At 39.0% G+C, this 11,317-nt stretch overlaps 1 long non-coding RNA gene across 1 annotated transcript in view; it reads right to left on the bottom strand.

The window, feature by feature from the left end:
* Nucleotides 1–207: 207 nt before the first annotated feature.
* LOC131484706 (uncharacterized) overlaps nucleotides 208–11,317 on the bottom strand; it is a 379,601-nt gene continuing 368,491 nt past the window's right edge. The window contains exon 3 of the long non-coding RNA XR_009248401.1: nucleotides 208–307. This is a non-coding gene — a long non-coding RNA (uncharacterized LOC131484706). The remainder of the gene's footprint in view (nucleotides 308–11,317) is intronic.

Genomic DNA, 11,317 nt, shown 5'->3' with positions numbered 1-11,317 from the left:
GAGATAGAGAATCTCATTCAGGCTCCATGTTCAGGGCAGAGCTCAACACAAGGCTCGATCTCGTGACCTTGGGATCATGACCTAAGCAGAAATCAAGAGTCAGACCTTAAATGACTAAACCACCCAGGTACTCCAATAGTAGACATTCTAAAAGAATAAAACAGAACAGAAAGAGATGAAAAAAAATCTTATTTAAGGATTACTTACCTGATCCATAGGCAAAATTGAGTTTCCAGATTTGAAGAATGTATTACATCATGGTTAACACAAAAAAAGGATCATGTTGATATATCCCTTGGTAAAATTCCTGTCATTAAAGAATAAAGAGAAAACTATTTGAGATTTCTACATGTAGAGAAAACATTGCTTAAAGAGTCTGAAATAACTGAAATAACTAATATCTTCTCTCAAAATGAATGCTTTAAATACTCTATCATACTACTTGTTTTTCCTTAGAGATTTTTTCCTTCCTTTTTTCCTTTGATCCTTTAGAGCATTCTGTCTGCCTTCTCGTATCAGGATTATTTAACTTTGAGTGGATTACACAGGTGTGATCTGGAGCATCCCTTCATCATAGTTCTTAATTTTTTTTTTCAACGTTTTTTATTTATTTTTGGGACAGAGAGAGACAGAGCATGAACGGGGGAGGGGCAGAGAGAGAGGGAGACACAGAATCGGAAACAGGCTCCAGGCTCCGAGCCATCAGCCCAGAGCCTGACGCGGGGCTTGAACTCACAGACCGCGAGATCGTGACCTGGCTGAAGTCGGACGCTTAACCGACTGCGCCACCCAGGCGCCCCTCTTCATCATAGTTCTAAGTATATATTTTGCCTTCTGTTTTGAACCACCAGTTCACTAGATCTGTTTTCTTGTTTTATCTTGTTATTTTTTGGACAAGAAGAGTGCATAAAAATAATGATTTTAAAAGCCTAATTATGTTATCATTAAATATTATGAAATGTTTTCATGCTGCTACAAGTAGAGCTAAAGAGAAAATATTAAAAATAAACCAACGAAAACTCCTTAATGATTTGCCTATGAACAGTATTTTTTATGAGACTATCACACCAATAGAGATGGATAATTCCCACCCCCTCTTGTATTTCTTACAATTCCAGCTAAGAAGAATCACTTGCAAATGGAGGACACTTCAAATGGAGGACACTTCAAATGGATGACAATTTGTTAGTATATACCTATGCTTGTCCTGTGTTTGTTTTTCACTCTTGAAAAACTACTGTTGAAGACATAATCTTATCCAACTTCCTTTTAGTAGGACTTGTTAACTTACATTATGCTATAGACAGAGTGTCTATCTGTGTCCCCCCAAATTCTTATGTTGAAATCCTAACCCCCTATTTATTTATTTATTTATTTATTTATTTTTTAATGTTTTTTTATTTATTTTTGAGACAGAGAGAGAGAGCATGAACGGGGGAGGGGCAGAGAGAGAGGGAGACACAGAATCGGAAGCAGGCTCCAGGCTCCGAGCCATCAGCCCAGAGCCCCACGCGGGGCTCGAACTCACGGACCGTGAGATTGTGACCTGAGCTGAAGTCGGACGCTTAACCGACTGCGCCACCCAGGCGCCCCCTAACCCCCTATTTAATGGTAGTAGGAGGTGGAGCCTTTGGTAAGTGATTCGGTCATAAGGGCTCTGTCCTCATGTAAGACTTTAGTGCCTTTATAAAAGAAACCTAGAAGAGCTCCCTTATCCCATCTGCCATGTGAGAATACAGCAAAAAGATGGTTGTGTATAAACTAGAAATGAACTAGAAAGTGAGCTCTCACTAGACCCCAAATCTGTCGGTGCCTTTAGCTGAACTTCCCAGCCTCCGGGACTGTGAGAAATAAATGTCTGTTGTTTATAAATCCCCTAGTCTATGGTTTTCTGCTATAGCAGTCTGAATGAACTAAGACACATTAATATTGAAAAATGGGAACTGCTTCTCTCTGATTTCCATGAGAGGAGCCTATTCACTACCAGCTGGATTTGGGTTCAGTCATGTTACTCCTTTGTCCAATGGGAGGTTAGCAGATGTGACATAAACAGTGTTTTTAATGTGTTTGTGTGCTTGGGTATGTCACCTTGCACATCTGCCATCTCTAGAAGAGCCGTGATTGAGTAGTCCTTGCCTTTCAGCCTTGGCCCCAGGAAGAATACTTTGGAGCAGATACTCCTAAGCTCAACTGTAGAGCCATGAGTAAAAGAAATATTTATTGCGAGAAGCTAGAAGCTTTTTTTTTCCTTCTCTTTTCTTATGTTGTAAAAGCTGATATAAAAATAGACAACAGAAACAGAACAGTTGTTTGTAAAAAGAAGCTAGAATATATAGTGGTGGGTTTTGGAACAAGTCTTCTCTTAAATTCTCTCTTAAATGGAGAAAACTGATAGCAGAAGTAGGAAAAATGGCGATTCATTTTCTTTAGTGCCGAAACACTTGGTGAAATTGTGCTCCTGATTTTTAAAGAGCAGAAACTGTTCCTGATGTATTTTCAATTAAAGGCTTGGAGATCTTGAGGCAAAAATGTCAAAATAATGAGTTTGTTGCTACTAGCCATGATTCATAATTTACTATAAGATAGAGGTAAGCTCACAAAAATATGTGCCAATCTGCAAAGATAATTTTGAAGTAACCTAAGAGACCCATGACCTTACAGATTTTGAAAGTAAAACAACTTTTCACCAAATAAAATACAACTGTTATTATATATGATAAGCAAAAAGTCCAAATTAGGCGTGTTGCTCAAATATTTTTAGTTACCATTTCTGAAAGGAATTAAGTGATATCAAATAGACCATTTAACTTGATAAAAGGACCCAAAGAAAATACAGTATCACAGCAGGCTGATTTGCTCAAAGGACCCATAATTTAGTCTAGAGAGAGTAATGTTTTAAAAATAATTGAGAGGATCCTGGGTGGTTCAGTCAGTTAAGTGACTGACTCTTGATTTTGGCTCAGGTGATGATATCACGGTTCATTTGTGAGACTGAGCCCGACATCCTGCTCTGCACTGAGGGCACAGAGCCTGCTTGGGATTCTCTCTCTCCCACTCTCCCTGCCCCTCCCCTACTCATGCTCTCTTTCTCTCTCTCTCTCAAAATAAATAAATACACCTAAAAAATGATAACTGAGGATGTGGTTCTTGACACATGCAATTGTTTGAATTTTTGGACTTGTAAAACTAAAACACCTGTGAAAACAATATTGTCAGAAGTGCTACCAGTCAGATCACAAGGAAGTGAAATTATTTAAATTATAAGAAATATTTTGGTCCCCAATTTTTCAAAGCTACTAATCAGATTGAGAGAGCTTCTTAGACTCCCTAAAGTGCACATTCATTAATTCTGTTAATTATTTTATCTTTAACCAATCTTTCAGACTTTGGTATGGAGCATGATGCAAAGAGAAATAACTTCTAGAGGACAGAGCCAAGAGCTGTGACAAAACCTGGGCCTAATGATGAAATAGTCATTTCCCTCAGAGTTGGGATACCTGGTAACATCTATACAGAATTGGTAAGGACAAGGACTTCTGTTTGCCTTGGGAGGCTAACAGCAACTTGTTCCATGAATTAATGTTTAGTGTGAAGGAAAGGAGTAAGTTGGCTTCTTGGTTCAGAGGATTCCAGATAAAGAGGGCTCCATTAAGATTTCACCAAGATTTCAAGAACCTGGACTTCAAACTTGATACCATGATTTTGGCAAAACCTTTGGAAATCTTGTATTTTGCATGTCAGAGAGACTTGAACAAGTAGAGAGATCATGATCGTCTGAATATTATTCAAAAATATTTACTCCCTCTACTTTACTTCCATGGGAAGAATATACTTCCTAAACTTTCTCTTTGGGCTTATTCATGTAAATGTAATATGCTTTGACCAATGAACACATTAATAGGTGTTAAGCCAATAATAATTTAAAATTTGCTTGCACTGCACGCTTTCTTATTTTTCTGCCATTATATTGTAAAAAGAAATTTTCCTGAATATGGGCTTCTCTGTCAGTTCAAACCCTGGAATAAACACATATATGGTGAAACCATTTTAGTCAATCTGTGGACCTGAACCATGAAATACAGCCACTAGAGCCTCACACAAAATGACTCACCAAAGTCTAAAATCAGTGATAAAAATAATTATTATTGTCATTTTAATAAATATGTTCATCTCTAGGAAAATTAGCCATATAGTGAAATACATTAAAATTAATTATGTGGTAAAAATGGCATTATTCAGGATTTTTTTTCTTAAATTTTTCATGAACTCTACTTCAGAATTCTATCATTTAACATTGTATTTCTATTAACATGTCTAATAATTTGTATCTCTTAAGAAAATTCTTAATCGGCGCACCTGGATAGTTCAGTCAGTTAAGCATCCAACTTCAGCTCAGGTCATGAGCCCCACATTGGCCTCCACGCTGACAGTGTGGAGCATGGTTGGGATTCTCTGTCTCTCCCTCCCTCTTTCCCTCTCCTGCTCACAAGCATTCTCTCTCTCTCGCTCTCAAAAATAAGTATTAATTTTTTTTAAAAAAAAGAAAATGTCTCTCCCTCTCTCTTTCCCTCTCTTGCTCACACGTGTCCTCTCTCTCTCTCAAAAATAAACATTAAAAAAATTTAAAAGAAAATTCTTAAAATCATTTCAGTCATTTAAAAGTTCAAAATCATCATCATCATAATCAAGTCAGTGTGGTATTGGCAAAAGAGACAGACACATTGATCAATGGAAGAGAACAGAATCCAGGCATGAACCTGCATATACATAATTGATTCTTGACAAACTTTAAAAGTTTAGGAGGGGGTATTTTAAACCTTCAGCAGTTAACTATATGTAAACCTAAATCCACCCTCTCTGTATTATGTCCATTCCTTCTCTCTTAATTTTTTTGCACGGTACTCTCATGATCTTAATTTATGGGCTAAATTTTAAAGTTAAATACCATAAACACACTAAATATAAATTTTTATGGAAAAACCACTTTAAAACAAAAACATACTTACATCATTCACAAACATTTCTGTATGTAATATTTATACATATATACTGTAGTGTCTCCTACAATATACCAAAAAAGATTATTGGAGGAGATATTTCAGTACTAATTTCTCCAAACGGTTTCAAGACGTATTTGGCATTTATGATTTCCTGCCTACATAACTACTCAGTATTGTAAGCCCATACTGATAGATTTTCTACCTCTAGCTGAAGCCCAAAAATTTAATTCCTGGAGAATTTGAAGCACTTGCTTGATGTAATTAACAAATGTTAATTGCATTTGTTTGCTAGTTGACAAATGTCAACTGTTAAAACATATGTTACCTCACTAGATTCCTTGAGTTGCAGTGTGAACTCTCTGCTTATGCAGCTCTTCATTCTGCCTTCAGAAATTGTTCTGCATATAGTACTTTTTTGTGGACAATGGTTTGGTCTATGCGTAGAGAATCAGATAATTACGGGTATGGGGACACATTGTCACTCAGAGTACTGGGTTAGGTTGTTAATCTCCATCTGGATCTATTGTAGGTTAAAGGGTGTTGTTTGTCAAAAGTGTAATTTTTCTGTTAGGTCTCTGCTGTCAAAACCTAGGAATCTCCCTTTTTATTCTCTGTGCTCAGCTCACCACAGGGTCCTTGTAGAAACCTGATTTGACACACATTTTCATTACCATGGGATCCATTGCTTCTGATGGTTCCATGGCAGAACTGCCTACTTCCCACTTGGAGCTATCTGACAAACCTCTTCTGGGGTAAAAATGGAAGGATCTTAGTAACTAAGAAAATGGTCAGCACAATACACCCAAATGTGAGTTGTTGTTTCTAAAATAAAAAAGTAGCTTTGCTTGCAGTGTTCTATTTTTTTCTGAATAAGAGATCCAAGATATAACAACTTATTTTTATTTTGAGGGTTATTTCAACGTATGCAGATCACCGGACTTCCAAAAATATTCACCAACTAAAGAAGCCATTTATTTTTATGGAATCACAGAATTTCATGGAATGAAGTGTTGCTTTGTGGATTTCTTATCAGAATAAGATCACTAACTGGACAACTGTAATGTCCCCTGGGACAGTACAATGATCAATATCCCTGCAAATTAAAATGTGTTCTAAATTTAGAAGTAAGCTGGAGAAGATCTATTGTTCTCTTGCCATGTGGAAGCAAACTACTTCTGAGTATTTGAGACAGAGGTGATGAGGAGAGAGAAAGAGAAAGAGGGAGGGAGATTGAATTTCCAGATCAATAGTAATAAAAAAAAACTTGTTTTATAACTAGTTGTAAAACAAGTGCTTGGGATTTGATTTGTGTTTAATTTCCTCAAGTAAGGAGACAACATCTGGATGAATATCTGAAATTGAAGTTACTCCCTGCTTAAACTTAAAATAATCACTTTCATATTACAAGATCACTCTTTCAAGCTTTAGGTTAATAAGTGAAATAAAGGAGATGGGATAGTAACCGCCTGTGACAGTTAACCATTTATTCAATAATACTGCATATCTTGATGTGCAGTATTTTATTGGCTTAAAACAACAACCCTATTATTTCTCATGAATCTAACTAAGTTCCACTAGGTGGTTTTGCTGACCTGGTCCAGCCTTGACTGCTGTCTGCTAATTTCATGGACACATTTGTAATCAGAGGGTAGGATGGTATAGGGTGGCCTCAAATGGGGTAACCCAGTTCTCCACAGCGCTTCACACTTTGTCCTCCTGCAGGCTACCAGGACATGACGGTTAATTAGAAGAACAAAATGGGCTAAAGAGCAAGCTTTACTATGCAATGGCTTTTCCAGCCTCAGCTTGCAACCCATTTGTTAACATCTCGTTTGCCAAAGCAAGTCATACGTGGAACAGAATACTCCATCCACAAGAGAACCATTGATAAAATCCATCTGTATTCTACTACTTTTTTATCTTTAGAGAATTCATCCCATTTCTAGTATCTTTGTCTCCACCACAGATGTGGTTTTAGTTTTGGTTTACACAATTGATGAAATGTGGGAAATACAGAAACTTCCATTTTCTATTTCTCCCCTAATGATCCTTATTCTTTGATTCAGGGAACCAATATGAGGATAAGATAGATAGGCATACATACATTAATTATAGCCTAAGAATTTGGGAAATGATGTGAGTAGGAATTTATTATCTTGCTATACCCATTGTGAGGTAGAATCATGTAAAAACGCCATATCTCACCTAAATTCCACAAGCCCTCACTCTGTTAGATTACAGTTACATTTTATATTCCCAGGGACTAGTACAGATCCAGTGTTCAAGAATTCCTAATACGCTGAATAGTTTCTGTTTCCAAGCACACAGTTACCACTTCTCCTGTTCTAAAGGCTAGAAGAAAAATGCTGTATAGACTTGTGCTGATAATGGAGAGTCGTCCCCCAAGTTTATCAGTGTATCAATAAAGGCATGTCTCGGAATTTGGTAAAAGTTACTGACATTATTGTGGTAAGCAAGATCAAGTGTTAGTTTACCAGATGTGTTATATTTTTATGATTACATAGAACAGGTAAGAACTTCAGGACTGCCATCTCTTTGATTATGAGTGTTTGATTATGTATTTGCTATCATCAAAGATTTCTATAGGTCAGGCTGTTCTGATCACAATTCTAGTTTTTCTATCTATTATGATAGCTATGGCAACCCTTCCTTTGAAAGCTGAGAGCAATGATTTGGCCTATCATCCCAAGATCACATCATTCCTTGAAGACAATCACCACAGCACTTTCCACTGAGTTTAGGCTCTCATCACCAATGTATTTATCAAAGCCATGACAAAAGGAATGCCATAGCTCTCCATCTCTGTTTGCCACTGTCCCACTCTTTCTATCTGTATCACTATTTCTGTATCTCTATTTCAGTCTCTATATCTCTTGCACTTCTATTACTAGACTTTGATCTCTCCCAGCATTCCAGATTTATGTATTCACCTCTTCACTCCACAGCTTGACTTAGATGTCCCATACATAACTTAAACCATTGCGGAATGTCAATTTTCAATTACATACCCTCATTTAACATGTATCCAGATATATTTCCATCACATTCCACCTTCTGCAGCAGGCTTAAACCATACATTGCATTAATCCTATATTTTATGCAATTAAAATACTGTACCCATTTATGACATTTTGATAATATTCAACTATATTCTCAAAATGGAATTTTCCCTACGTCTTTATTATGAACATCTTCAAACATAGAAAAGTTGAAATAAAATGATAAACAACAAAAATAATGATAAACACCTCAAAATGAATTCTTGATACTTTCTCATTTCTTTTCTGATCTGTAATTTCACACTCACTGAGTAAATGAAACCATCATCAGATTTACTTGTCCAAAACCTAGTATTCATGGGGATCTTGGGAAGATGGCGGCGTAGGAGGACGCTGGGCTCACCGCACATCCTGCTGGTCACTTAGAGTCCACCTACACCTGCCTAAAGAACCCAGAAAACCGCCAGAAGACTAGCAGAACGGAGTCTTCAGAGCCAAGCGCAGACGAGAGGCCCATGGAAGAGGGTAGGAAGGGCGGAGAGGCGGTGCCCGCTGCACGGACTGGCGGGAGGGAGCAGGGGCGGAGGGGCGGCCCAGCAGCCAAGCAGAACCCCCCCCCCCCCCAGTCTGGCTTGCAAAAGCAGAGGGGCCGGACGGAGTGTGTTCTGACAGCAAGCAGGACTTGACATCTGGAAGGTTATAAGCTAACAGCTCTGCTCAGAGAACGGGAGGGCTGGAGGACAACAGGAGGGAGAGTTGTTGGGTCCCGGACAACAGAGCGCAGCTTGGTGGGGAACAAAGGTGCTCGCCAGCGCCATCTCCCTCGCCCATCCCCCAGCCAAAATCCCAAAGGGAACCAGTTCCTATCAGGGAACTTGCTTGCACCGTGCAAATGCCCAACACTGTGCTTCTGAGGATCCATCCCTCCGGCGGGTCTCACTCCCTCCAGGTGCCACAGGGCCCCTCCCGAAGCGGATCTCTGAAGGAAAAGTGAGCTGAGCCTACCCGTCCTGCCCCTGGGCACCTTGCTGATCCACCCCAGCTAATACGCCAGATCCCCAGCACCACAAGCCTGGCAGTGTGCAAGTAGCCCAGATGGGCCATGCCACCCCACAGTGAATCCCGACCCTAGGAGAGGGGAAGAGAGGTGGGCTGGGGGCAGACATCAGGTCTGACTGCAGCACCACCCACCAACGCAAGTTATTCAAGACAGCACAGGGGAAGTGCCCCGCAGTCCTGCACTACTCCAGGGACTATCCAAAATGATGAAACGGAAGAATTCCCCTCAAAAAACGTCCAGGATGGGGCACCTGGGTGGCTCCGTTGGTTGAGGGGCCCACTTTGGCTCAGGTCATGATCTCATGGTCCGTGAGTTAGAGCCCCGCATCAGGCTCTGTGCTGACAGCTCAGAGCCTGGAGCCTGTTCAGATTCTGCATCTCCCTCTCTCTCTGACCCTCCCCCGTTCATGCTCTGTCTCTCTCTGTCTCAAAAAACTAAATAAACATTAAAAAAAAATTTTTTTTTAAAGTCCAGGAAATAACAACAGCTAATGAACTGATCAAAAACAATTTAAACAAGAAAACAAAAAGTGAATTTAGAATAATAGTTATAAAATTAATCACTGGGCTTGAAAACAGTATAGAGGAGAGCAGAGAATCTATTGCTACAGAGATTAAGGGACTAAGGAACAGCCAGGAGGAGCTAAAAAATGCTATCAATCAGCTGCAAAATAAACTGGAGACAACCACGGCTCGGATTGAAGAGGCAGAGGAGAGAATAGGTGAACTGGAAGTAAAATTATGGAAAAAGAAGAAGCTGAGAAAAAGAGAGATAAAAAAATCCAGGAGTATGAGGGGAAAATTAGAGAACTAAGTGATGCAGTAAACAGAAATAATATACACATAATTGGTATTCCAGAGGAGGAAGAGAGAGGGAAAGGTGCTGAAGGTATACTTGAAGAAATAATACCTGAGAACTTTCCTGATCTGGGGAAGGAAAAAGGCATTGAAATCCAAGAGGCACAGAGAACTCCCTTCAGACGTAACTTGAATCGATCTTCTGCACGATATATCATAGTGAAACTGGCAAAATACAAGGATAAAGAGAAAATTCTGAAAGCAGCTAGAGATAAACGTGCTCTAACATATAAAGGGAGATCTATAAGACTCATGACTGATCTCTCTACTGAAACTTGGCAGGCTAGAGAGGAATGGCAAGAGATCTTCAATGTGATGAACAGAAAAAAATATGCAGCCGAGAATCCTTTATCCAGCAAGTCTGTCATTTAGAATAGAAGGAGAGATAAAGGTCTTCCCAAACAAACAAAAACTGAAGGAATTCGTCACCACTAAACCAGCCCTACAAGAGATCCTAGGGGGGATCCTGTGAGACAAAGTACCAGAGCCATCGCTACAAGCATGAAACCTACTGACATCACAATGACTCTAAACCCATATCTTTCTATAATAACACTGAATGTAAATGGACTAAATGCGCCAACCAAAAGACACAGGGTATCAGAATGGATAGAAAAACAAGACCCATCTATTTGCTGTCTACAAGAGACTCATTTTAGACCTGAGGACACCTTCAGATTGAGAGTGAGGGGATGGAGAACTATTTATCAGGCCACTGGAAGTCAAAAGAAAGCTGGAGTAGCCATACTTATATCAGACAAACTAGACTTTAAATTAAAAGCTGTAACAAGAGATGAAGAAGGGCATTATATAATAATTACAGGGTCTATCCATCAGGAAGAGCTAACAATTATAAATGTCTATGCGCCAAATACCGGAGCCCCCAGATATATAAAACAATTACTCACAAACATAACTAACCTTATTGATAAGAATGTGGTAATTGCAGGGGACTTTAACACTCCACTTACAGAAATGGATAGATCATCTAGACACACGGTCAATAAAGAAACAAGGGCCCTGAATGACACATTGGATCAGATGGACTTGACAGATATATTTAGAACTCTGCATCCTAAAGCAACAGAATATACTTTCTTCACAAGTGCACATGGAACCTTCTCCAAGAGAGATCACATACTGGGTCACAAAACAGCCCTTCATAAGTTTACAAGAATTGAGATCATACCATGCATACTTTCAGACCACAATGCTATGAAGCTTGAAATCAACCACAGGAAAAAGTCGGGAAAACCTCCAAAAGCATGGAGGTTAAAGTACACCCTACTAAAGAATGAGTGCGTCAACCAGGCAATTAGAGAAGAAATTAAAAAATATATGGAAACAAACGAAAATGAAAATACAACAATCCAAACGCTT

This window comes from Neofelis nebulosa, chromosome 1 (genome assembly GCF_028018385.1).
Source record: "Neofelis nebulosa isolate mNeoNeb1 chromosome 1, mNeoNeb1.pri, whole genome shotgun sequence".
Classification (NCBI taxonomy): domain Eukaryota; kingdom Metazoa; phylum Chordata; class Mammalia; order Carnivora; family Felidae; genus Neofelis; species Neofelis nebulosa.
The sequence above is the reverse complement of the archived record's forward strand: the minus strand, read 5'-3'. Positions and strand labels throughout refer to the sequence as shown.